At 42.3% G+C, this 25,930-nt stretch overlaps 1 protein-coding gene across 1 annotated transcript in view; it reads right to left on the reverse strand.

Moving 5' to 3' along the window:
• Positions 1 to 7,283: 7,283 nt before the first annotated feature.
• Positions 7,284 to 25,930, reverse strand: part of LOC140623045 (C2 calcium-dependent domain-containing protein 4A-like) — a 66,276-nt gene continuing 47,629 nt past the window's right edge. Inside the window, exons 7-9 of the transcript XR_012022723.1 lie at positions 22,450 to 22,563; positions 21,503 to 21,597; positions 7,284 to 10,096 (exon numbers count right to left, since the gene is read on the reverse strand). The gene's annotated coding sequence lies outside the window, so the exon portion shown is untranslated. The remainder of the gene's footprint in view (positions 10,097 to 21,502; positions 21,598 to 22,449; positions 22,564 to 25,930) is intronic.

Genomic DNA, 25,930 nt, shown 5'->3' on the forward strand with positions numbered 1-25,930 from the left:
TCTCATGAATAAATAAATAAATAAAATCTTTTTTAAAAAAATGTTTGGCATCCACAAATTATTGCACAAGTGAAAATTAATCTGTAATGAGAGTGTGTGCCAAGCAGATGCATTAAAGACATAGCCTTTAATCCAGGATGGCACACAGGAGCTCTGCAAGGTACAGATACTCTTGACTTTAAGATAAGAGCAGTGAAAAGTGGCAACCTTCCAGGCCGATTTGCATCTACAAGGTATTTAAATACTATATGTATGGGGGAGATGTCCAGACAAGATTTTTGCAAGGCTACAAAGTAAGTTCACGTGGAAATACAAATTAATATGCTCATATATCTTATAGTTAAAATTAGAATATAATCTATTTGATTATTCCTGCTGTCTTTTATTACTGTTTAAAGACACTTTAATGTTTTAATGAAATTTGACCTGAGTGTTTACAGATCCCTTGAAGCATCTCTGCAGGACAATTTGAAAGCTCCTGATCCCAGTCCAATGCCAACCCAATATAAGAAATACGGCCCAGAGAAGCACAGGGTCTTGCCCTGCTCACACACACCATTAGTAGCAGACAATGAGAAACTGAAACTTCAGGTTCTTAGGTCAGTGATCTTACCCACTACCCCAAAGTGCCAGGAGGTGCAGAGCCAGCCACACCGTGAGGGCAGTGGCAGACATCAGCACATGGCCAAGCATGAAATCCTTTTCCCACAAGGGAGAGAAAAGTCCTGAAATGACCAGTGGCCTTTATTTCTCAGCCTGCAGAGCAAGGAAAAATAATGGTTTGTGGGGTTTGGTTTGTTTTTTGAGAAAGAGAGAAGCCAAGACGTGTCACACCGAGGAGTGGAGGTGCTGAGTCTGCGCTGGGAGGCTCTTCGGTAACTGTGGAGGAAGGATGATGCCTACCGTCATCATGGTGGGGTGGGAGGTGGGTGGGAGGTGGGTGGGCCCCAGGTTTGCCTCTAGACTGACACAAGCCGGCTGAGCTCGGGAGCTCTGCGGCAGCAATCTCTCCATCTGCCAGGCAGCTGCAACAGCTATTTAAAGCCCTGGCCCCAGGCCAGCCTTTATTGATTTCAGCAATAAAATTACGTGTTCTAAAGCTCATCTGTTTGGGACCATAAATGACAAAGAGAGCTATTACAGAATGTCAGATTTGTCCCTCTGTTTGGGACAATGTCCTCTGTAGCAATACTTGTTTGGCCCCTACAAATGATTCATTTTGGGGCAGCAGAATTAGAGTCCCCGTCAGAATAATTAACTCACATTTCTCTCAGCAATATTGTAGGTTCTTCTCTGTTAGAGAAAACACTATTCATGTCTCCTTTTGTACGTGTTAATACTAATGTCACGGATGGGCTGTGTTTTCCCTTGGCTGAGCTGAGACACAGTAAACATGAGAATAGGATGCGAAACATTTCCAGTGATGGTGAAGCCCTGTTTTTAAACAGTGAACCCACATTTTCTTATCATGGAACAAAGGGATGATTATTAAGCTGAATTAACAAATAAATTCCACTCCCATCCACGTCTCAACTACTTAAAAGGCCTTTTTCTAAGTGCTGCCTCGGTGAAGCTGATTCCCCCTTCCCACACACAGCCAACGTTTTGCTGCCCTAGGCCTAGGAGGAAGCAAGGCTGTACCTTCCTTGGGGCTCAGACTCCCCTTCCTTCAGGCAAACGTTGTCATTTTATCCCTGTGTAACGTGAGCGTCTTAGCCAGAGAACAAAGAACAGAAACTCTTTCTCCCTAGCTCAACAAAAAACAAGGACAATTTTGGCAGGAAACTGGGGTGCCCCTCAGGAAGCTGAGCTCATGAGATGGGGAGTGGCCATACTCTTAGGGGGAGCATGGGAAGTGGCCACACTCCTTGGGCTCTTCTCTAAAGAGATGAATTTTCAACCACTCGCTGAGACTTGTTGGTAGGAAGGTTAGGGGAAGAAGTCTGACACAGGGTCACTGCGTCTAACAACTTACATACCAATGGTCAGATCTCGATGGAGAGAAGATTGTCAAACAGTGGTACCCAGTGTCCATATATCTACCAGCCAGTTTTCCAGATCCTGTCCAGCCGTAAGCTTACCATCAGACACTAAGGCTCAGATTTACTGATGTGATCACATCCCCCAGGGTGGGACTGTGGGTACACTCTCAGCTCGAGGAAGCCCAAACTGCCTAGAATCCAGTCTCTGGGATGTTCTCCAGTGTATCAAAGTCCCTTTAACTTATAGCACCCAAAACGGAACCCAGTGTTCCAGATGTTGTCTGCCTTGCAAAACAAAGGATAGAATATTTTTCATCCAAACACCACACTCCAATTTTTTAAATGGCATTTATTGTTTTTTCTGGTTGTTGAATACTATTACTTCCAACAACATTCTGAGGTTTAAATACATTTTTCTGGAAGCCAGAACATACATACTGTTGACTCTCACAGAACTAGTTATCAATTAAACCCCTGGCTCATTAGTACATTGACTGCTCTCATGTCATACCTCATGGCTCCCATCATCTACAGGGACAGTTCGTGTTGAAAATCTAAACGCAAAGATTTATTTACATTTATATCCAGGCCATTGCACCTTGCTGAACTTATCTTGTGTCTTCTTCCCTCTACCATTAAACTCACCATCTCATTCATCTTTATGACCTCAAATTTGACAAGACATACAGTGTGCATCCAAGTCATTGATAGGAACATTGAACTTGACAGCATGTATCTAGGACTCTTCTTCCCATTCAGTCATATATTCTTTAATCAATTGCATTTTAGTTTCCATCTTTCAAAAAGTTATAAACTAATGTCTCTCATAATTCAATTTCCTAATCTTGTCCCCAAATTATTATTAAAGAGTCTGTTTAATGCCTCCTTACAATACAGATACGCCATGTCTGTTGCATACCCCTCACCTGACCTGCCAAAAGTCCTATTTAAAAGGGAAAAAAGATCACTGGGCGTGATTTACAGTGAATCACTCACTGATGGCTCTTGGTGGATTTCTACGTACTGCACTGAGTCCACAAAGCATTCATTTAAAAATTAGTTGTAGTTTCTAGGCTCCACCTTATTTCCTTTTTTGACAGCCAGGGCAATGTTTTCCCATCTCCTACCTTTTACTACTTTCCTGTTTTCTGTGATCTGACAGGCTTGCTAGTCTATTTACATGTCATTTGCCTGAACCACAATATGAACTTATTCCAAACAATTAGGTATTTCTTCCCATTCCTTTCCCTTATCTTGGGCTTTCATTTCCTGGTCCCCATGTTTTTCATTCTGCAGATCATTAACCTTAATAGAAAACAGTTGTGTTTTCTCTTTGTCTCCTGTAACCATTATATCATCTGCCCTAAACCATAAGGTCATGCCTTTATGGTTCTTCCCACTCGGAACCAAACAAAAAGTCATTATTAGAGTTCTTCAGGCCTAAATTTATCCTGGACATTAGTCATCCCAACTCTTTTTTTAAAAAATTTATTTATTCACTCATCGATTGGACAAACTTTTAGGAAATCTACAATGAGGCAAGCCCTGAACTGGAAATCCCACGCTGGATAAATTACAGCCCTGTTCTCATAGAGCAAATACTTTATAAGACAGGGAGACAGATTCTCGTATTTAACTTGCTCATAATTCAATCAACATTTCTCCATCATTCCCCAGTTAAGATAATTAGGTAATTACATCCCAGTGTACTCTCTTTTTGCCAAATTTTGGGATTCGCATATTTGCTTCTACACACTTTCTCAGCAACCACAGAATTACAAGTCATTTCCCTGGATATAATTAGAAGGAAAAAAACCAAACAAACTAGGGTTGCCCGAAGGAAAAATGATGGTAGCCTATATGGCAGAGTAAAGGTATTTACAAAGCATCGTGGAGAGGGATTGAGAATGACAAGGAAAAGTAAACCATGCACAACCCCATTCATAAGAAGGAAGAGAGTTAAGGCATGCATTTACGTGGGTTTCTGGGACAAGGTGGTGTTGATGACAAGAGTCACTGACTTCAAGTCATAAAATTAGACAAGGAAAACAAAACACCTTGATATAAAGTAAATGCACAGAGAAACTTATCATTGAAACTGCAATGGAGGCAGATTCTAAAACATTTCTAAGGAATTATCACTTAATATGTGCAAAAATATTATTCATGGTTTAGTAATGGTAGTTATTTTTATTTTAGTGAAACGTAAGCATGAAAATAGGAGTGTTTTTAGATCTGTGACCTCAGTGTCTCCAATTCTATATTTCCCACAGGCCTTAAGTAAGTTATTCAAGTGCAAAACACTCCCCTCCCATCCCGAGTTCCCAGACTCCTAGTCTTTGGCCTTAAGGAATCACTCCTTATGTGGGCACTATTGATGGGGGAACCAATGAGGATCAGGTGAGTGAAGAAGCTTCTAGGGGGTCTGTAGCATTTAAAACAGACCTTCAGGAATGAGTGGGAGATGATGGGCTAGGAAAAGGGCACTCTGGGTGGAGGCCCCAGCTTGTGCTAGGGCACAGAGGGTAACACTTGTGGTACACAATGGTAAAGGCAAAGAGCCAACCACAGCAAAGGGAGGACATAGGGGAGGCCAGGGGAGAAGGCAGAACTCCGCCTTCTGCTTTGGTGCATCCCTTTTGTGTATTGTCTTTAAGACAGCATCGACAGCCATAAACATTCAGCTAGCCATAAAATAGGAATTTATTCAGTTCTGTGTCTAGGAAGACTCTTTCTGATCGTAGTTTCTCTATGTTACATCAGGCCATAGTACCTCCCCTAGCTGCTTCAGAGCCAAGAAGAGCTACCATATTTTAGACATCTTACAGTGTGTGGACAGTGTGGACATGCAGTATCTCATTTAATCCTCTCAACAACCTTACCAGGAATGAAATGTTAATATCCCCACTAGACAGATGAAGAAACTGAGGCTCGTGGAGGGGGTGTGACTTCCCTTATATCTTACAGGTGTAAGTGGCATAGCCAGGAGAGCCCTCTGCTAAGTTTCCCCAGTCATCCCAGGGGTGATCATGGTGAGGCTCCATATGCCCATTGGATTCTAGATATTGTTGTGTTGGAGGAAGCAGTGGGAAGATCCTTCCATCAACCCAACAAAAGTTTCACCTTCTTCACAAGGCACCTCCCTTCTCTATCTGATCAAGCTAGTGTTGCCATGTTGTGTTTAGAATATGGGGTTACTGATTGTAATCACAGCCCCTCTCAGGCCTTTCCAAAATTCAACAGTATGGGAAACAGTATTATGCTCTTACCTTCAGCAATGCTGTGACCCTACTTGCCTTCTGTTAGGTCTGGTGATTCGGAAATGGGTTTGTTCTTTTTTTTTTCTCATTAAACTTTTGTTTTAATGGGTCTCAAAATTCTGTGACAGATTTTTGGTCAAGTTGTTTCCATTAAAAGTACTGATTTTAAAAACTAATAACTTAAAACTTCCACACACGCACAAAAAAAAAAAAATAAACAAAAAATAAACAAACAAAAAAAACCCAAATGGTCCACAAAACATTCTCCTTTCCTTCTGAAGGTTTTACGATGCATTGCTATCATTAACCAGTCTTTTACTATTAAACTTAAATGGCCAATTGACACAAACAGTTCTGAGACCGTTCTTCCACCACTGATTAAGAGTGGGGAGGGGTGGCAGGTATTGGGGATAATATTCATTTCCCTTCTGAGCCTTCTGAGCTTTCTGGGCAGACTTGGTGACTTTGCCAGCTCCAGCTGCCTTCTTGTCCACTGCTTTGATGACACCCACAGCAACCGTCTGTCTCATGTCACAAACAGCAAAACAGCCCAGAGGAGGATAGTCAGAGAAGCTCTCAACACACATAGGTTTGCCAGGAACCATGTCAACAATGGCAGCATCTGGAAATGGGTTGTTCTTATGGTAATTTGCGCCTGTGCTATTGTGTGCGGGCAGTGCAGGCGTTGGCCCTGACTTCCTGTTAGCATGCTACTCTTATTTTTATCTGAAGTGGGATTAAATGATTTAGCCTATTGCAAACACAGAACCAAAAGTCCCTAGGAAGCCTGGGGCAGAATTGGTCAAATGGTTTTGAATTTATGGTGTTTTCCTTTGATGGAAGATAAGGTAACATAATAATACATTTAGGAGGTGGCTGTGATGTGATGGGAGGAATGTAACAGCTGAAGTAAAAAGATTTTCCCCCTTTCTGCTGAATTTGGAGTTGTCTTGTTAACCTAGCTATAATTCACATACCATAATATCCCCTCTTCAAAGGATACAATTCAATGGTCCATGGTATATTCACAAAGTTGAGCAACCATCACCACTTTGAATTCCAGAACATTTTCTCACTCCGAAAAGTAACTCCATACCCATTAGCAGTCACTCCCCATGCCCCTTCACTGGGTGCCAGCACCATCCAGACTTGTCTGCCCCCCCACTCCCCTCTCCCTGAGTCCCCCAATTATCACCAGCCAGGTGATTGACCAGAGATGAAGTCCTCTGGGCTCAGCAAAGGCCAGCATCATTGTCATTTCATGAACCATGAAGGTGACTCCCTGCCAGCACCTTGTCACCCTTGACAGCAGAGAAGCCCCCAGACCTCACTTATGCTGACATCCAGCATTAACAGGTGTAGAAGCACTCAGAGAGGGACAGGAAGCCCTGAATGTGAGCTGCCCTGGATGGCTTGGTTCCCTGTGGCCCAACCATGCACAAGGAATGGGATATGTAAGGCCAGCCTGAGGGACTAGCAATACTGCAGTGTGTCTCACCTAGAGAGGAAATGTCACCCTCTGATCTTGCACACACTTCTTGATTCCTGTTAAAAGGAACACTTATTCCCCTGGCCCAAGTTTTCATGGAGAGGAGGGGATTCAGGCTCTAAGCCTAAGGAGGCACAGTATGCAAGGCACACGTCTCTCTAGCCTCTCCATGCTTCCTTTGTAGGGGAAGAGGGACTTAATACCACCTTGAAAAATGTATTAACATAATATATATTGTGATATGTATAAAAATATATAAAATATACACTTACATCTGTATTTGTTATTGTCTGTTCCTTCACTAGAACATAGTGTCCAATAGAGCAGCGGGTTGGTTTCTCCCCGTCCCTGTTCCAGGCCTAGAATTGTGCTGGCAATGAAGTAGATGTTTATCAACATGTGTTGAATAAATAAGGGCAAGAGGGTCAGGATAGTAGAAAAGTGGCATGAAGTCAAAGTCCAAAATTTAACCTGGAAGAGTTTGTCACTAAGTAAGAAACTCTGAATGTCAAGGCTCACATTTCTTTAAAAAAAATTATATTTTTTATCACATTTTCAGATTTTCTATTTCATGGCCACTTAGCACAATAGGACTATTGTTTGGCAAGCCCAATCCCACAGCCATTGGCTGTTTCAACCTGCTGGCCACCCTTCTAGTCTCAGGATTTTCAGCTTTCGGCCCTGGCCACCACCTGCAGGTGAACAAAAAGACCCATTAGAGACTCAGAGAAGACTCATAGCGGGGAATCCTGGCTTTTCTTCCAGGGCATTACTGGTTCTCCTCTTGGCATGACAGACATGAGCCAGTCAATCATGCCCAGGGTAGTCCTCTATAAGAAACCCTGAAACCCCACCAGAAATGCAATGCCTTATAGCTACTGCAACTCTGAACGGTCTGTAGCTATAAGCTGCTTGATGTAGGATATAAAACCCCAAAGGGTGCGCTCTGGTAACAGTAGATAATGAATATCTTAGCTGACTTCAAAGTTTTGCTTTGCCAAGTGAAGTCTACAAATCTGGATACAGAGCAGAATTGCCCAAACCAGAAAGGAGAGGCTCCTAGTGGTGACAGACCTGCGTCATTGCTCTTCCTCAGGCAGGCCACTCCTTTAAATGAATGTCCAATGACTCTCCAGATGGGCTCTAAACTGTTACCCTGCCCAGGCCACTCAGTTCGATCCTGTCCCCTCCCTTGTACTATACCCCTAAATGTGTCATTCCTCTGAATCTATCTTAACTTCCACACTCGCCCCCAACCCCATGGGGGTCTCCAGCATTAAGAGCTAGCACTGAAATTTCCCCCAAATGGAAAAAGAGTCCAATCGATGTGTGATACTATGTGTGATGCAAGGGCATCCCAGGCTCAGCCTCAAATTTCATTTCAAAGGTTCCTAATTGAGGAATTCACACCAGTCTTTTACTCAATGGGAACTTTATCTCTTAACATCTGCAGTAACCTAGGCAATTCAAGTTGTAAAAAGAGAAAGTAAAGGCCACGTGGAAGCTGGGTCAAATAGTATAAATGATCTCAAGCATCCCTTTCAAGCTCTTAATGGTGTTGATTCAGCATAGAGTCTAGGTCAGTGACATTTTGCCATGATTGATGTTGGGGTAGAGCCATTCATTAGACATGGAGCCCTAGGTGAGGTTGATTTTTTTGACCTCTCTAAATGAATACATTTCCCCTCATCCCTGCCAGAGAGAGTGGAAAAATACTTTTAGAAGTTGGTCTACTAACATTAGCCTTAACAGGTTGGGCGACCTACTTAGCACTGGGTTTCATTGGCTACCAGTTGCCTAAGGGCATCTGGATGGTTGGTCCACAGCCACCACCATGTGTTTATTTATAATGCAGCGTTTTCAGGATAGAGGCTCTTTATCTTTCCCCCTTACCTAAACAGCAGAACAATAACCAAAGTATGCTTAACAACAAAAGAATGAGGGTAAGCATATTTGATTTTCAGGCCATGACGTCAAACAGGGTAAAGCATCAGCTTGGTCGTGCCGGTGATTTCAAGCAGGTTTGAACCCTACATGGTTCACCCAGTGTCAGACTGAATTCCATTGTCAGATACATAAGGAGAGTCTACTAGACTAGGAAGTATTTTTGCCACTCAGGCAAATATACAAAAAATTTTGCTCCTGAAAATGTGATTGTGACAAACATTGCTTTGTGTCATCAGTCTTATATCAGACAGCAACCTTACTATAACAATCCCTCAACAAAACCATATGGGCTATTAAGAGCAATTTTTAGGGGTGCCTGGTGGCACCCTAGTTACCCTAGTTGGTTAAGCATCTGCTTTTGGCTCAGGTCATGATCCTAGGGTCCCAGGATCAAGCCACAAGTCAGAAAAAAAAAAAAAAAGCCCCAAGTCCCCAAGTCAGGCTCCTTGCTCAGTGGGAAGTCTGCTTGTCCCTCTCCCTCTGCTCTTTCCCCGTCCCCTCAGCTCATGCTCGCTCTCTCTGAAATAATTAAATCTTTTTAAAAAAAAATAAAATAAATAAAAAATTAAAAAAGAACAATTTTTTAATGAAGTCCAAGTGCACAAATATTGCATCACCCAAAAATGCAACTTCTAGCTTTCCAGTAAAGGTTACTAACATTTTCCAGGATCTCTTGTTATGAGGTTGCTTTTTTCCTTGATGATTCAGGTCAAGCAGCCTTCCTGATTCCCATCCCCCTGGGTAGAACTGATTACTTTGTTCCTGTGGCAGCCTGTACGTGCCTTTATTGAAGTGCACACTGCTGATGCATCTAGGTTTGTCCGTGTCTGTCTCCTTTACTGTTCCTTGTACTGATTGACAGTCAAGGCCATATTTTGATCATCTTTTCTTCTTAGTGCTTAGTATAGTGCCTGGTACAAAGCTGGCACCAAGTATTTTTTGTTGAATAAGTACATGAACAAAGTCTTGTGGAAATGATGCATCATGGCTAGTTTCTGCAGCTAAGTTTCTTCCATTAAACAAACCATGACCAATTATCAGGATTGTAAAGAGATAAAATACAGACAATATTAACTTCCAATTTCCCATTTAACCCACATACCATTTCCTTCAAAGGATATTGATTTTTTTAAGATCCTTTTGAAAGTCTATATTCTATAAAGCTGAAGTTACGCAGCAAGGGTATGATCAGCAGTACAAGAAGAAATAAGAAATAGTACCTTTGTCCAAGCTCTAAAACTAATAAATTCTGTCGCATTAGGAAAGTCACTTCCTCACCTGTTGAGTACAACTATGGGAGGCACATGAGTTTCATTTCAACGATCAACTCCAATCAATTGGTAGTAATCACTTAAAACACCATGTTGAGTTTGGTGAGAAGGAACACTGGGATGGATTAGTGATATCTGCAATGTGTGCTGTGGAAAGAATGATGGAAAATAGGGTAGGTATTTGCCATTGTGGTATAAATGATCTCAAGAATCCCTTTCAAGCTTTATGCTTCTGAATTATATTTTAGTAGTGCATAGACTATCCAGCATCCTTTAACATTTATATTATGCATGTTGTATATGACCAGGATGTACTCAGAGTTTACTAGACCCTGGCACCACATAAAATGCTTCCCATTGATTGTCTCATTTCATCCTCAAAACAATGCTACGGAGCCCATGCTACTATTGTTCACACTACACAGGATGCGGAACCTGAAACCAAAGAAGTTGAATGGCTTGCAAGTTCACGTGACTGTAATAGTGTGTAATAGTGAAATCAGGATTCACACTCTGAGATTCTTTTTCAGAGTTCTTAATGAGTTTCTTAGAGTTCTAAACCACTTTGGGTAGAGGTAACTGAGGTAACTGTTCCACTTTGGCTTCTTTCTAGACAAAAAGACTAAAATAAACTGTGCAACAGAAAAAAAAAAGCATATTAAGGGGTTAGGAAATTGCTTGTATTTTGCTGACAATGAATTGAACCATAAGTAAGACAAGGCAGTACAAATCTTAACTATTCCTGAATATTATAGGTAGGCTTTTGAAATGTATGGTTCCCTGGGAAAATTCAGACACATAATCATTTTTCAGTAGTATTAATGAATTAATGAAGTTGGAATATTTTAGATAAAATGAAACAGGAAATTACTCTTTATCTCCCTCTATATAAGGAGAGAATGGTTGAGAACTTTGGGACCTTCATGAAGACAGGCAGTTCTTTGAGGCAATTGGTCAGCAACTTCCACTATATACTGTTTTTGCCCTCTCTGTTCCATATTCCCTGACACTCAGCAGATGATCTCCTCTCTAATTTGTCCACTCTATTCCTAGTCCTTTACTCCAAGTGGATTCACCTGTGCATTATGCCCCTTCCAGTCCATAAAGGCCAATCTAATCCACCAGCAGCTTTTCTAGGCTCAGATCAGAAGAGGCTTCACAGAATTGAGCATGGTGAGTCACCAGAGATGGCTATCAAGGACCAGGTTCCCAAATTCAACTGACCAGTAGGTAGGGCAAGGGGTTTGGTCACACTTCCTTTCACTGAAGGCTGAAAAGCACCCTCTCCCAACTGGCAAAGGTTAGAAAAAGACATTTACCCTGATGCCCAGCAGGTGAAAGGATGTGCAAACCACTTCACAGAAAACGGTAATACCTGTAGTTGTACATTAACTTTCTTGTATCCTCACTCCATTCTGTTTTCTTTACCCAAGACTAACTTTTATATCATCTATGCTCTGGACCTCATCTTTTGAAAGAAGTTCTTCCCTTCTATGTTGGCGACTATGGTTTCAAATTAATTTCCAATTACTCATTAACTACATGGGTAGATTCTCTGTGTAAGAAATTAAGAATGCTGCAGATAAGGTTGAAGTCAGGTGAGTAGTTGCAAATATAGCTCTTGAGGGAGGGGACTGGGAATAGCACCTTGACGGTCATTGAAGCTGTGGCCATTGGTGAGAAATTTCTCCACCATCTTAAACCCTTTTTAAAAATAGTATCTTTCTCTTGGCATAAATAGCTTTCAATCACTCTCATCTTCAGAAACAAAGCCAACCAACAAAACCAAAACAACTCTCTTTCCCCTAAATCCTCCCTCAGTTAGCACCTCTTTCCCCCTTAGCCTCCTGTTCACTGCTTCTAAGGCTTTCTCTTTGTCTTCCAACTTTTGCAGTTCCAGCACCATATGTGTTCCTATTGTCGCCCTTGGGCTAGACAAAGAGGACACACACCAACAGTTGAAGTAAAAACCCAAGAATATCTTATTGCTGCCTTCCACTGACCCTTGACCCAGAGAGCTAACAGTAGGGTTAGGGAAGCCAGAAGGCAGAGGCAGAGCTCTCCTATGGGGCTGTATTCTCAGCTAGACCAGCTGCGGGCCTGGGGAAGGTAAGGAATGGCCTTTTCCCTAGAAGACATTGAGTGTTTGCACCCAGAGCTGCCAGCATTGGCAGCACTTCAAGAGCTCTTAGCATAGCTGGAGAGCTGCTCATTGCCAAGGCATTTCCTTGGTCAAAAGCTTATCTGATACAACTTGACACTTACAGACATGTCCAGCAAGCTTAATTCTTTACTTCACTCCCATCAGTCACTCTTCTGGGTTCATGTTAATGTCATTGTGTGCCATCTGAATAAAAGTGTTTCTATCATTATACTTAAGATCCTTCAGATTTATTTGGGTGACCTTCTAAAAGCAATCTCAAAAAAATGAGGTATTAAGCCAACAAATCCCTGGACCAAAACGAAAAGCCCCAGATCTCCTCAACTCTATCATTATATATGCACACAAACAAGCCAGGAAGACATTCTCTTTATAAAAGGATAGCAATCCAGTTGTCCTGATATAATTTAATAAATGTTACCCATCCTCTCAAAGATTGATTTTAAAGATTGATTGATTGACTCATGAGAGAAAAAGAGAAAGGCAGAGACATAAGCAGAGGGAGAAGCAGGGTCCCCATGGGGAGCCTGATGTGGGACTCGATACCAGGACCTTGGGATCATGGCCTCAGCCAAAGGTAGATGCTTAACCACTGAGCCACCCAGGCATTCCACCCATTCTCCCAAAGATTTAAAATATTTCCTTTATCATAAGCCTCATTTAAAAAAAAAAACAGAGCCTTGCATATTTGAAAAGAGTTTATTTATTCATGAGAGACACACTGAGAGACAGGCAGAGGGAGAAGCAGGCTCCATGCAAGGAGCCCGATGTGGGACTCGATCCCGGGACTTGCCCTGAGCCAAAGGCAGACGCTCAACTACTGAGCCACCCAGGCATCCCCACAAGGCTCTGTTTTCGTTTTAGGTTCTTTGATCTCTAATCTAGTTCAACGTCAATACTATCCTGTTTTACTTGCTATAATTTTTTACTTCATCTTGATATTTAGTAAAGTAAGTCCCCCCCCCTTTATTGTTCTTTTCTGCAAAAATATTTTGAGGGAGGAACTAGTCTACATGTTTTCTCTTCCATGTGAACATTAGAATCAGCTCAATGGTTTCTATTAAATATTCCTTTGAAATTAGCTAATGAGGCATTCCAAATCAGTGAGGATGACCTGGGCTTTCAAATAGTCCAGTATTGGAGACAACTGGATAGCTATATGGAAAGAAGATGAAATTACATCCATTTCTCTATTATCAGGAGAGTTCCAACATGAATTAGAGTTTTAATGTAAAAAATAAAGTGACTCGGGCCCTGCCTTCAACCCCAGTGGGGCAAACATCCGTGTGTGTGGTTGCAGCAAGAGCTCGATAGCAGATTTGTGCAAAGCCGCCTGGGAACCCAGGAGGGTGTGTGAGCTCCACCTGGGAGCACGGTGAGGGCCTCACAGCAACTCTGAATCACAAATAAGAACGGCTTAGGAGAGAGGAAGGTTTGGCAAGCAGAGGCAAAGATACGGAGCTGTAAAAGGACACCTGCAAGATCAGGGAATGGCAGAGAGTGATGAGCACGTGGTCAAGAGGACAGATGCGAGGCTGAGAGAGGGTTAGACTGGGCTAGCTCATAAAGGACTTTGACTCTGGACCAAAATGCTCATCAGCAATCTGGGTACAGAGTCTGTGTCTCAGAATCCACCCAGGAGGCCTTGGGAACATGGAAAAACCTTAGCTGTCCCTCTGATCAGCTGTTGCAGTTAGTTCATTGCAGGGAGAGGAACAGGCCTCTACCCTAACACTCTCGGGGCTCCCCTTACCTCCAACCCCATTTTGTCTCTACAACAGAAGGGCCGCTGGGATGGCTCAGTGGGTTAAGCATCTGCCTTCAGCTCAGGTCATGATCTCAGGGTCCTGGGATTGGGTTCTCCACTCAACAAAGAGCGGCTTCTCCCTCTCCCTCTGCTGCTCCCCCTGCTTGTGCTCTCTCTCTGTCAAATAAATAGAATCTTAAGAAAAAAAAAAAAGAAAGAAAGAAACCCAACAGAAATGACAGGGTCTCTGTAGCATCCGCACAACCTCCTGAAGTGGGTACAACCTGGCCTGAGTGCTTGTTCCCTCTGCAGACTTCAGCACTATACTGATCATCAGGAGACATTGGGGATTTTCCTCTGGGTTAAAAACACTTCAGCTTTGCCTGGTGCCAGCACAGGCCAGGTCTCAAAGTCTGGAGCCATCCACAAACAAGGTCCGTTCAGATAACTGCCATGAGCTCCCTTACCCCCCTTAAACTAACAAAAACACTCTTATCTTCCAGCCAAAAAATATGTATATATATATATATCCCTATCATCATCCAAATGCACCAACTTCCTATTTTTCCTGGCCAGCCGCCCCTTCTTCTTCATTGCCTCCTCCTGGTTTCCCAGCAGCAGCCAGCAGGCCCTGCAACCTGAGCAGTAGGGCAGGTAGGCTCTACCCAGGTGAGTGCAAGACACAAAGCATGGGAGCAGAGCACGGCCACTCTGAGGTCTCTGAGAGCCAGAGGCATCTCTTTCAAACCGGGGCCAGAGTCACTGCATGTCACCTGTTTTCAACACTTCAGAGTACAAAGCTATTTTCGTATGTGTATATCACTTCTCTTGGTCCTTGTCACAGCCCCATGAAGGCAGGATCTGATTTTTGTTTCAAAGAGGAAACTAAAATTCAGAGAATTTGAATATTTTTCTCCGGATCACTCAGCAGAGTTTGGAATTGAATTTATGACTTCTGACTAAATCCTGGGGTGTTGGCCCTTGGCCAGGCATCACAGAAAGGATAGATGGCTTTGAGAAGCCCCAGAAGATGTGGTGTGTGATTGTATTCACACAGGCGAGTGCACATGCACATACACGCACACACACACACACACACATACCCACACAACAATTGTGGGGCCTAATCCACTTTAGGAAACTCATTGAATAGCCAAAGCACTTAGCTCGGTCCCTGACACTGCACGGTGCTTCCCCTGGGAAGGAGACCGCCTTAAGGTCACCATCCATTTTTTGTGGATAAACTTGACAGCAGTTTGTCACACCGAATAGCAATTATTTGCTTGCAGGCATGCTGCTCTCATCAGGCTGCGGGCTAGTCAGCTCTCCCACAGTGCCTAGCATACGGTTGATCGTTAAGACACATTTTAAAGAAAAAGAATGAGTATGAGAGGCATGAGGATGGATAAACTCCCACTTCAGTCGCCTTGCACAAGAACATATTAATTCTGCTCAGTTAATAATATGCTCAGGACTCTTAAGTAGTCAGGCTCCATAGGAGGGGGTGCATAGGGCAAGTGGGCAGAGCCAGAGTGAGGTGCATCAGATGCATCAGCGCGCTAGGTGCCAGATGCTGGTGGGAAGGTGATACTGAGACAGGTAGTTCAGCAGGAGACATCTTGCAGTGAGCGGGGGAAAGCCCTAAATGGAAACATGCAGAGCTGACAGGCAATGCTAAGAGGTCAGGGGTGAGACAGCATCTGGGCTGAAAAGGGACAAGAGAGGCAGTCTGTGCCCATTGACCATGTTCCAATGGTTCCCCTCCAAGGGGGTTGGTTCTATCCAGTGTCCTCGTGCTGCACATCATCCTGAAGGTGTTCTGCTCCCTCCAGCCCACCGCTCTCAGAGCCAATGTGTGCATGCAATGAAGCCATTAGGTAGGAGGAGAGCCTGAGATGAAGAGACGGGACACTAAGACTCTCGATAATTCCTTCAAGTTGCCCTTTGCATTGAGGCCTGTCCTGTTGGCTCATTGAAGTTATGGCAGCAACAGTGAGTGGAAATGAAACAATTTAAAAAAAAAAAAGCCAGTTGGGGGCTCCTGGGTGGCTCAGTCAGTTAAGCATCTGCCTTTGGCTCAGATCATGATCCCAGGGTCCTGCTTCTCCCTTTTCCTTTGACGTCCCTCCACCCCCAACCCTCTGTACTCTCTGTCTCTGTATCTCTCTCTCTCTCTCAAATCAATGAATTTTTAAAAAACAATTGGGAGAAAAGTGGAATAGATATCAATTGTGCCTTGCTAGGCATTAGGAAGGTCATTAATTTTTCCTTCACCTTCATATTAAAAAGCAATGCCTCTACTAGTTGCTTGGTTAGTGAGAAGTCATGGAGACACGCGCTATCAGCACCCAAGACAAAGGCTTCTTGTCAGATCCTAGGACCTGGCAGAGAAGAGTCTGTGAGGACTTGTCCAGACCAACCAGGGGAGGCTCCGTCTGGTGAACAGGTGTACTATTGGTCCGGCACAATCAAAGCAAATGTCAGCAACGGAGGAGAAGCAAGGATGCTCATGTGAAACTGTCAGGATATTCCCAACCAATAAGTGGAATCTGGAGACAAAGGGGGGCCTCATGTGAGGCAAGCAGAGTTTCTCCTCAAGTTCAGGGTCAGTCTTTTGAAGAGGACAGGGCTCTGGGAAGTTTAGTAGGAGAGAGGTTCCTATAGAGAGTTCAAGGTCGAGGCTCAGCGATAAGAACAAAACATGGGAAGGGGAAAGGATCTTTCTCATCGTGGTGGTGCAAGGGTCTCAATGCTCAGAACACAAGGCTAAAGCTGATTGAAAATCACCTGCCTTGGGCAGCCCGGGTGGCTCAGCAGTTTGGTGCTGCCTTCAGCTTGGGTCGTGATCCTGGAGTCCGGGGATCGAGTCCCACTCGGGCTCCCTGCATGGAGCCTGCTTTTCCCTCTGCCTGTGTCTCTGCCTCTCTCTCATGAATAAATAAATAAAATCTTAAAAAAAAAAAGAATTGGTAATTTTGTATTCTTGGGGTAAATAGCACTTCAGATCATAAGGTAGCTGGATCATGAGGTAGCTCTATTTTTAGCTTTTTGATGAACCTCTGTACTGTTTACCAGGGTGGCTGCACCAGTTTGCGTTCCCACCAATAGTGCATGAGTGTTCCTTTTTCTCCACATCCTCACCAACAATTGTTGTTTCCTGTGTTGTTGATTTTAGCCATTCTGACAGGTGTGAGATACTATCTCATTGTACGATTTGCATTTTCCTGACAATGAGTGATGTTGAGCATCTTTTCATGTGTCTGTTGGCTCTCTGTATGTTTTCTTTGGAAAAATGTCTATTCATGTGTTTTGCCCATTTTTAATTAGATTATTTGTTTTTGAAGTGTTGAGTTTTATAAGTTTTCTTTTTAAAAGATTTTATTTTGAGAGAGGTGGGGGAGGGGCAGAGAGGGAGGGAGAAAGACAAGCAGACTCTGCTCTGAGTGCAGAGCCTGATGTGGGGCTCGATCCCACAACCCTGAGATTACAATCTGAGCTGGAATCAAGACTTGGATGCTCAACCAACTAAGCCACCGAGTTTTATAAGTTCTTTATGTATTTTGGATACTAACTCTTTATAAGACATATAATTTGCATGTATCTTCTCCCATTCCATAGGTTGCATTTTAGTTTTGGTTGATTATTTCCTTTACTGTGCAGAAGCTTTTTATTTTGATGTAGCCCTAATAGTTTATTGTTACTTTTGTTTCCCTTGACTCAGGAGAAACAGAAAGATATGATATGCCTAATGTCAAAGAAGTTACTGTGATCTTCTAAGATTTCTATGGTTTCAGATCTCATGTTTAGGTCTTTAATCTATCATGAATTTATTTTTGTGTATAAGAAAGTGGTCCAGTTTCATTCTTTTGCATGTTAATATGCAGTTTTCCCAACACCATTTATTAAAGAGACAGTTTTCTTCCCATTGAATATTCTTTCCAGCATTGTCAAAGATGACCATATAATGACCAATTTGACCATATAATTCTGGATCCATTTCTGTGTTTTCTATTCTGCTCCATTGATCCATGTGTCTATTTTTATGCCAGTACCAGACTATTTCGATTACTACAGCTTTGTAATATAACTTGAAGTTCAGAATTGATTCCTCCAACTTTGCTTTTCTTTTGCAAGATCCCTTTGGCTACTTAGGGTATTTTGTGGTTCCATACAAATTTTAGGATTGTTTGTTCCAGCTCTATGAAAAATGCTGGTGGTATTTTGGTAGCATTTCCAGTAAATATGTGGATAGGTTTGGTATAGACATTTTAACAATATTTATTCTTCCAATCCTTGAACATGGAATATCTTTCCATTTCTTTGTGTCTTTCTCAATTTCTTCAAAAGTATTCTACAGTTTACAGAGTATAAATCACTTATTTGGTTATGTTTATTTCTAGATACTTTACTGTTTTGGTGCAATTGCAAATGGAATTGATTCCTTAATTTCTTTTTCCGCGGCTTCATTATTGGTATATAGAACTGCAGCAGATTTCTGTACATTGATTTTGTATCCTGTGACTTTACTGAATTTATCACTTCGAGCAGTTTTTTGGTGGAGTATTTCGGATGTTATATATCGAGTATCTATATCGAGTCATCTGCAAATAGTGAAATTTTACTTCTTCCTTGCCCATTCGGATGCCTTCTATTTATTTTTGTTGTCTGACTGCTATGGCTAGAATGTCCAGTACTATGTTGAATAAAAATGGTGAGAGTGGACATTCCTGTCTTGTTTCTGACCATACAGGTAAAGCTCTCAGCTTTTCACCATTGACTATAATGTTAGCTGTGAGTTTTTCATATATGACCTTTATTATACTGAGGTATGTTTCCCCTAAATGCACTTTGTTTGAAGGTTTTTATCATTAATGGATGCTGTATTTTGTCAAACGCTTTTTCTGGATCTATTAAAAGGATCATATGGTTCTTATCCTTTCTCTTATTAATGTGATGTATCACATTGGTTTGTGAGTATTGAACCCACTGCCTTGCAACCCAGGAATAAATCCCACTTGATCCTGGTGAATGATTTTTTTTAACGTATTGTGGGGTTCAGTTTGCTAGTATTTTGTTCAGGATTTTTGCATCTATATTCATCAAAAATATTGGCCTATGGTTCTTTGTGTGTGTGTGTGTGTGGTGTCTTTAACTGGTTTTGGCATCAGGGTAATGCTGGCCTCATAGAATGAATTTGAACATTTTCCTTTCTTTTTTTTTTTTTTTAGAATAGTTTAAGAAGCATAGGTATTAACTCTTCTTTAAATGTGAAGCCATCTAGTCCTGGACTTTTGTTTGTTGAGAGTTTTTTGATTATTGATTTAATTTCTTGATTGTTATCAGTCTGTTCGAGTTTTCTATTTTGTCCTGTTTTGGTAGTTTATATGTTTCTAGGAATTTATCCATTTTTTTCTAGATTGTCTAATTTGGTAGCATATAGTTTTTCATAATATTCTCTTAAAATTATTTGTATATCTGTCGTGTTGGTTGTTATTTCTCCCTTCTCTTTTGTGACTTTATCTAATTTGGTCCTTTCTCTTTTCTTTTTGATAAGTCTGGCTAGAGATTTATCAATTTTATTAATTTTTTCAAAGGGCCAGTTCCTGTTTTCACTGATCTGATCTGTTGCTTTTTGTTTTTTAGTTTATATATCGTTTATTTCTGCTCTAATCTTTATTGCTTCCTTCTTTCTGTTAGCTTTAGGTTTCATTTGTTGTTGTTTTTCTTTTTTTTTTTTTAATTTTTATTTATTTATGATAGTCACACAGAGAGAGAGAGGCAGAGACATAGGCAGAAGGAGAAGCAGGCTCCATGCACCGGGAGCCCGACGTGGGATTCGATCCCGGGTCTCCAGGATCGCGCCCTGGGCCAAAGGCAGGCGCCAAACCACTGCGCCACCCAGGGATCCTTGTTGTTGTTTTTCTATCTCCTCTAGACATAAGGTTAGGTTGTTTGAGATTTTTCTTGCTTCTTGAGGTAGTCCTGTTTGCTATATACTTCCCTCTTAGGACCACTTTTGCTGCATCCCAAAGGTTTTAGACTGTTGGGGTTTTTTTTGTTTTTTTTTTTTTTTTTAATTTCTTCTTTGATTTCCTGGTTGATCCATTCATTGTTTAGTAGCACGTTATTTACCCTTCATGTATTTGTGGTCTTTCCAGATTTTTTCTTGTGGTCAACTTCTAGTTTAATAGTTTGTGGTCAGAAAAGTGCATAGTATGATTTTAATCTTCTTGTATTTATTAAGGCCTGTTTTGTGGCCTAATATGTGATGTATTCTGGAGAACATCCCATGTGTACTTGAAAAGAATGCATATTCTGCTGTTTTAGGATAGAATGTTCTATGTCTGTTAAGTCCATCTGGTCCAGTGTGTCATTCAAAGTCATTGTTTCCTTGTTGATTTTCTGCTTAGATGATCTGTCCATTGATATGAGTGGGGTGTTAAAGCCCACTACTATCATTGTAGTATTATTGATCAGTTCCTTTATGCTTGTTATTTGTTGTTTTATATATTGGGTGCTCTCATGTTGGGTGCATAAATATTTATAATTGTTAGCTCTTCTTGTTGGATCATCCCCTTTATTATTATATAGTGCCCTTCTTTGTCTTTTGTTACAGTCTTTGTTTTAAAGTCTAATTTGGAGGTTCCTGGGTGGCTCAGTCAGTTAAGCATCTGCCTTTGGCTCAGGTCATGCTCTCAGGGTCCTGGGATCGAGCCGCCCCACATTGGGCTCCATGCTCAGCAGGGAATCTGCTTCTTCCTCTCTCTCTCCCACTTGGTTCTATCTCTCTCTCTCTCTCTCTCTGCTCTCTCAAATAAATAATATCTTTTTTAAAAAAGTAGCTTGTCTAATATAAGTATTGCTACTCCAGCTTTTTATGACATTCATTTGCATAGATTTTCTCCATCCTCTCACTTTCAATCTGCAGGGTCTAAAATGACTTCTTGTAGGCAGCATATAGATGGATCTTACAATATTTTTATCCATTCTGACACCCTATGTCTTTTGAATGGAGTGTTTAGTCCATTTGCATTCAAAGTAATTATTGATAGATATGTATTTATTGCCATTTTATTGCTTGTTTTGTGGTTGTTTCTGGAGATTTTCTCTCATCCTTTCTTGCCTTTCTCTCTTTAATGTTTTGCTGATTTTCTTGACTGCTATATTTGGATTTCTTTCTCTTTATTCCTTGCATGTTTCTCAGTGGTTTTTGATATATGGTTACCGTTAGTTTTGTATATAGCCTCTTCTGCAAATAGCAGCCTATATGAAGTTGATAATCATTTAAGTTTAAATGAAACCAGGGCACTTCAACTCCATAATAGCTGGGACACCGAAGTGTGGTAGAAAATGGACTGGCTTCAGATCATCCAGCTTTGAATCCCAGGCTTGCCCCTGACTCATGGGCCAGGATGTGACTAGAGAATAATGTTGGTCTCGGTTTTGCCTGAGACTCCAATAGGTGCCCGTCACTCCCATATTCCAAATCCTAGCAGCCTGTGTAGGATTTAAGAAAGAAGATCTACAGACAAAACCATGTAGGAAAGAAAAGAAGTTCACTTTTTCAAGGAGTCAGACTTCAAAAGGACCGACTGGCAAAAACAAAAAATAAACTACAAAATAAAATCCGTGATAGATACTTTACCTCGTCAACAGTAGCCTGTCATGGTAGAGAAGCAGCAACTTTTTCACATGATTATCATATCCTCCAAAGTCATAACATACAGTCAGATGTCAATACTGCAAAAGTCAGGGTAAAGTTTTTGATAGAGTCAGGTTAGGAATCAAATGGCAGCCCCCACCCCCACTGGGAGAAGTAGGGATTATAGAGTCTGGAAACCTAACAGACTGGAGAAGGTCGAGGCTTCACTTAATGAGTGGACCAGAACCAGACTTGGTGAGCTTATTATTTTTGGCTTATCTCCCAGTGCGATCTGGTTTGGGTTTTTTTCCCCCTGTCTGATTGGGGAAAAAATTATATACACATTACCTAAAATGGCAGCAGGACAAAGTGTCAATTTTATTTTCAAAGCATGTGGCTGAAACCCTGTCACTACTTGCAAATCCAGGAGTTAAAATCAGAGAGCTGGAAGGAAATTAGAAGTTGGAGCATGTGCCTAGAGAACTGCCAGCGTGCTGTGGGTCCCAGCGCTCACTGCAGAGAGGGAGGTGTGTGTGTGTTGGGGGCTTCCTCCTCATGCTATCATCACTGGCATGAAGGGCTTACTCCAAGGGCTTCCTTTATGCGGGAGACAGCTAAAGAGGGCATGCTGGCAGCAGCGGTTTGGGCAGCAGAGGGAGCTGCACCGTTGGGGTGTCACTGTACTCCCAGAGGTCCAAGGATGTGTTGGTGTTTGCCCAAGACCAGATGGGGCCCCTGGCAGAAAGGCCTGCCTGGCCACCTTGAGGCTCTGCAATAGGGGGTTTGCCTTGGAAGAAAGAGGGCCGCAGGGGCAGAGGGAGGAGCTACTAAGTGACCAGCCAGGAGATACATATCCTTCCCCAATAAAGGAAAAACAAGAGAAAAATTTTCAAATTGGAAGCACATCATCAAAAAACCCACAAAAGAGAAAATCATCTCTAAACACTTACTAGGTCAGAGGAGACTAGACCAGAAAAGTGCTCATCAAGTAAGACTTTTCCTGTCCTTTCCCTTTTCTTCCTCTCTCCACTGCAACCTTGCAGTCTTTGAGATTTATAGCAAGTCTGGACGAGGGAAGGAAAGGCAGTATTACCAGGAGAGCCGAAGTGGCCACAGCAGGCTCCTATAGTAGGTCCTGGCTGGGGAAAGGGAGCAGCTTTATTTTGGAAGTTTATGGCATAATTGTGTTTAAAAAAACAACACTGGACATTTCAATTATGGATCTCATATCACTGGAAGACTAAGGCGACTGGGGACTTTTATTACATAGAAGTTATGGCACTTGCATGAAATCTTATCTCAGTCCAGGAAAGAATCAGCTCCACAGCAGGAGTACAGGGTGCCAGTGAAAAAAGACTAAGTTGCTATAAGATTGTTCTTGTGAGTCCTGCCCTTTCAGTGACCAATTAGGGTGGTGTACTAGCTCCTTGTCACTGCTCTAACAAATGACCACAAACTTAGTGACTTAAAACAACATACATTTTTATCTGACTACTCGGAAAGTTAGAAGTCCAAAATGGGTTTATAGGCTGAAATCAAGGCAATGTTCTTTGGAGGCTCTAGGGAACAATCCATTTCCATACACTTTCCAGCTTCTGGAGGCTCCCATATTCCTTGCTTGGTGGTCTCAGATTACATCACCAGCTCACATCATCAGTTGTCAAATTGCATTCTCTCTAGCTGACCCTCTTGTCTCCCTCTTAAGAGGACCCTTGTGGACATGCCTGGATGGATTGAGGGGTTAAGTGTCTGACTCTTGATTTTGGCTCAGGTGTGATCTCCTGGTTGTGAGATCAAGCCCTGCATGGGGCTCATTACTCAGCAGGGAGTCTGCTTGAGATTCTCCTTTCCCTCTCTCTCAGCCCTTCTCTCCCAGCCCTCACACATGTTCAACTCTCTCTCTCAAAAAAAAAAGAAAGAAAAAAGACCCTTGTGATTACATTGGATCCCCCCTCAAATAATCCAGGATAATCTTCCTGTCTGAATATCCTTAATGTAACATTATCTGCAAAGTCCCTTTTGCCATATAAGAGAACATATTTGTAGGTTCTGGGAATTAGGATGTGGACATCTCTGGGGGGCTTTTACTCAGCCCACCACAAATGGATAGATGGTCTTGAAAAAAGTCACTATATTCCTGGAATCTTCCTGCTTTTCTTCCATAGAGTGAGGATAATAATACCTTGCAAGGTTACAGAACTTAAAAGAGGTTTGGTGTGAAACACCTTGCATAGTAAGGATTCTGTGAGAATCAGGATTTTTCATTCATTCACTTGGTAGATTTACTGAGTACCTACTACATACCAGGCAGTGTTCATAGTGCCAGATGTGTATTTCTACAAGGAGGGGAGGGCAAGAGAGAGCAAGGGCTCTGGCTGCTGTAAAATGGAGGGTGCTAGAAGGGGTGGGCATCCAAATTGGGGAATGGTTCAGAAAAGTGAAAGCAACCTCCTGATTGATGCCATCAAGTACTGATGCTAATTCATCTAAATGGTGGACAGACCTCATTAAAATAGTCAGCTCATGTCTGCTCTTAGGTTCAAGAAATAGTGGTCTGGGTATATGTATTAATAGGATACACAAATAAAAATGCACAATATTGGCACACCCTAGACATTTGTAGAGATTAATTCAGAGGCCTAAAGGAACTCAGGCAGACAAATGGCTGTTGTCTGGAAACAATTTTGTATTTAGAAGCACAGCAGTAGGTTAAGTTCTGGGCTCAGGTCTAAGGCATTTGCATCAAATCTTCCTTGGGTCCTCTAAATTGTGTTAAACTAATTAAAGCAGGAGGCCATTGACTGAGGTGGCTCTAAAACAATGGCAGACATATGCAGACAAACCGAAATGTAAGCCTGCAAGTATCTTATACTTTGTACCCACGAAGACAAACTCTAAGGACAACCAATCACCAACAGCCAACTAGGCTTTTTTTTTGGGGGGGGGGGTTATTTATCTATTCATGAGAGACACAGAGAGAGGCAGAGACATAGTGAGAGGGAGGAGCAGGCTCCCTGCAGGGAGCCCAATGCAAGACTTGATCACAGGACCAGGACCTAAGCTGAAGGCAGATGCTTAACCAGTGAGCCACCCAGGTGCCCACCAACTAGGTTTTCAATCAATAATTTTACTTTACTTTCAGCTTTTCTCTATGCAATTCTCCCTTTGAGCTCTTGTTGATAGAGTGTTCCTAACCACTTCTGGTTTGGTGCCACCCACCAGCTGGAATTAATTTTTGGCCAAATAAATGTAAAATCTTTTTATGCCTCAGTATATCCTTTAACAATGGGTACCTATTAGATGTTGCATTAGAAAGTTGAGGCTATGACTTTATAGCTCTGGCTCCAAGGGCAGAAAATAGAAACAATTTTTCAATGGATTAAGAAGCAATATGGGGAAGACAAGAAATCCTGAGGGAAAGAGAAAACAGCCAAAGAATTGCTAAAAAGAGCACAACAGCTTTTGCTGTTGGTAGAGTTATAACTCTTGCTAATAAGAGGAGTCTCAAAAAATCAATACTTGCTATAATCAAAGAGAATGTCTTACTTCTAATGGCCAAGCAAATTCCATACATTTTTTTCCTGAGCTTTCCTTTTCTCACTTGACAATACATATTGACTCTATTTAAAACCAAGAGCTAAAGAAGACTTTTTTTTTTTTTTTTACAATGAAGAAATATGAATGGGTTTGTGGAACAAGGGGGAAAAAGCAATGAAGAAAGCAAAAAACAAAATGTGTCCATTTAAACTGTAATGATGAAGACTGGAACAACATGGAAATGTAGAACATGGTACAAAGTGTACAACTGTAATCTTGAAAAATAAACAAATAGATAAGGATGGGAGGGAAGCTCGGGCAGAGGAAGAGGCTCCGTGCGGAGGGGGCTGCGCGGTTCCAGGAGCAGCTCGGAGGGCTCGGGCGGCAGCTCCGCGGAGGGGCCTGCGGCCCGGGAGCGCGAATCCACCAGCGCAGGCTCCGGGGCACAGGGCGCCGGGACACAGCCCAGGATCCCGCCTCCCCCGGGACAGGCAGAGGCCGGGAGGGCCCAGGACAGCGAGGACGCTCCTGCCCCAGCTGAGCACATCAGCGGCCCCGCCCCGGAGCCTCCAGGCCCTGCAGACGGAGTTCCTGCCGGAGCTGAATCCAGGTTTCCAGAGCTGCCCCGCCACTGGGGCTGTTCCTCCTGCGGCCTCACGGGGTAAACAACCCCCACCGAGCCCTGCACCAGGCAGGGGCACAGCAGCTCCCCCAACTGCTAACACCTGAAAATCAGCACAACAGGCCCCTCCCCCAGAACACCAGCTAGACTGACAACTTCCAGGAGAAGCCAAGGGACTTAAAGTACACAGAATCAGAAGATACTCCCCGGTGGTTCTTTTTTTTTTTTGTTTGTTTTGTTTTGTTTTGCTTTTTGATTTGTTTCCTTCCCCC

This window comes from Canis lupus, chromosome 32 (genome assembly GCF_048164855.1).
Source record: "Canis lupus baileyi chromosome 32, mCanLup2.hap1, whole genome shotgun sequence".
Taxonomy (NCBI): domain Eukaryota; kingdom Metazoa; phylum Chordata; class Mammalia; order Carnivora; family Canidae; genus Canis; species Canis lupus.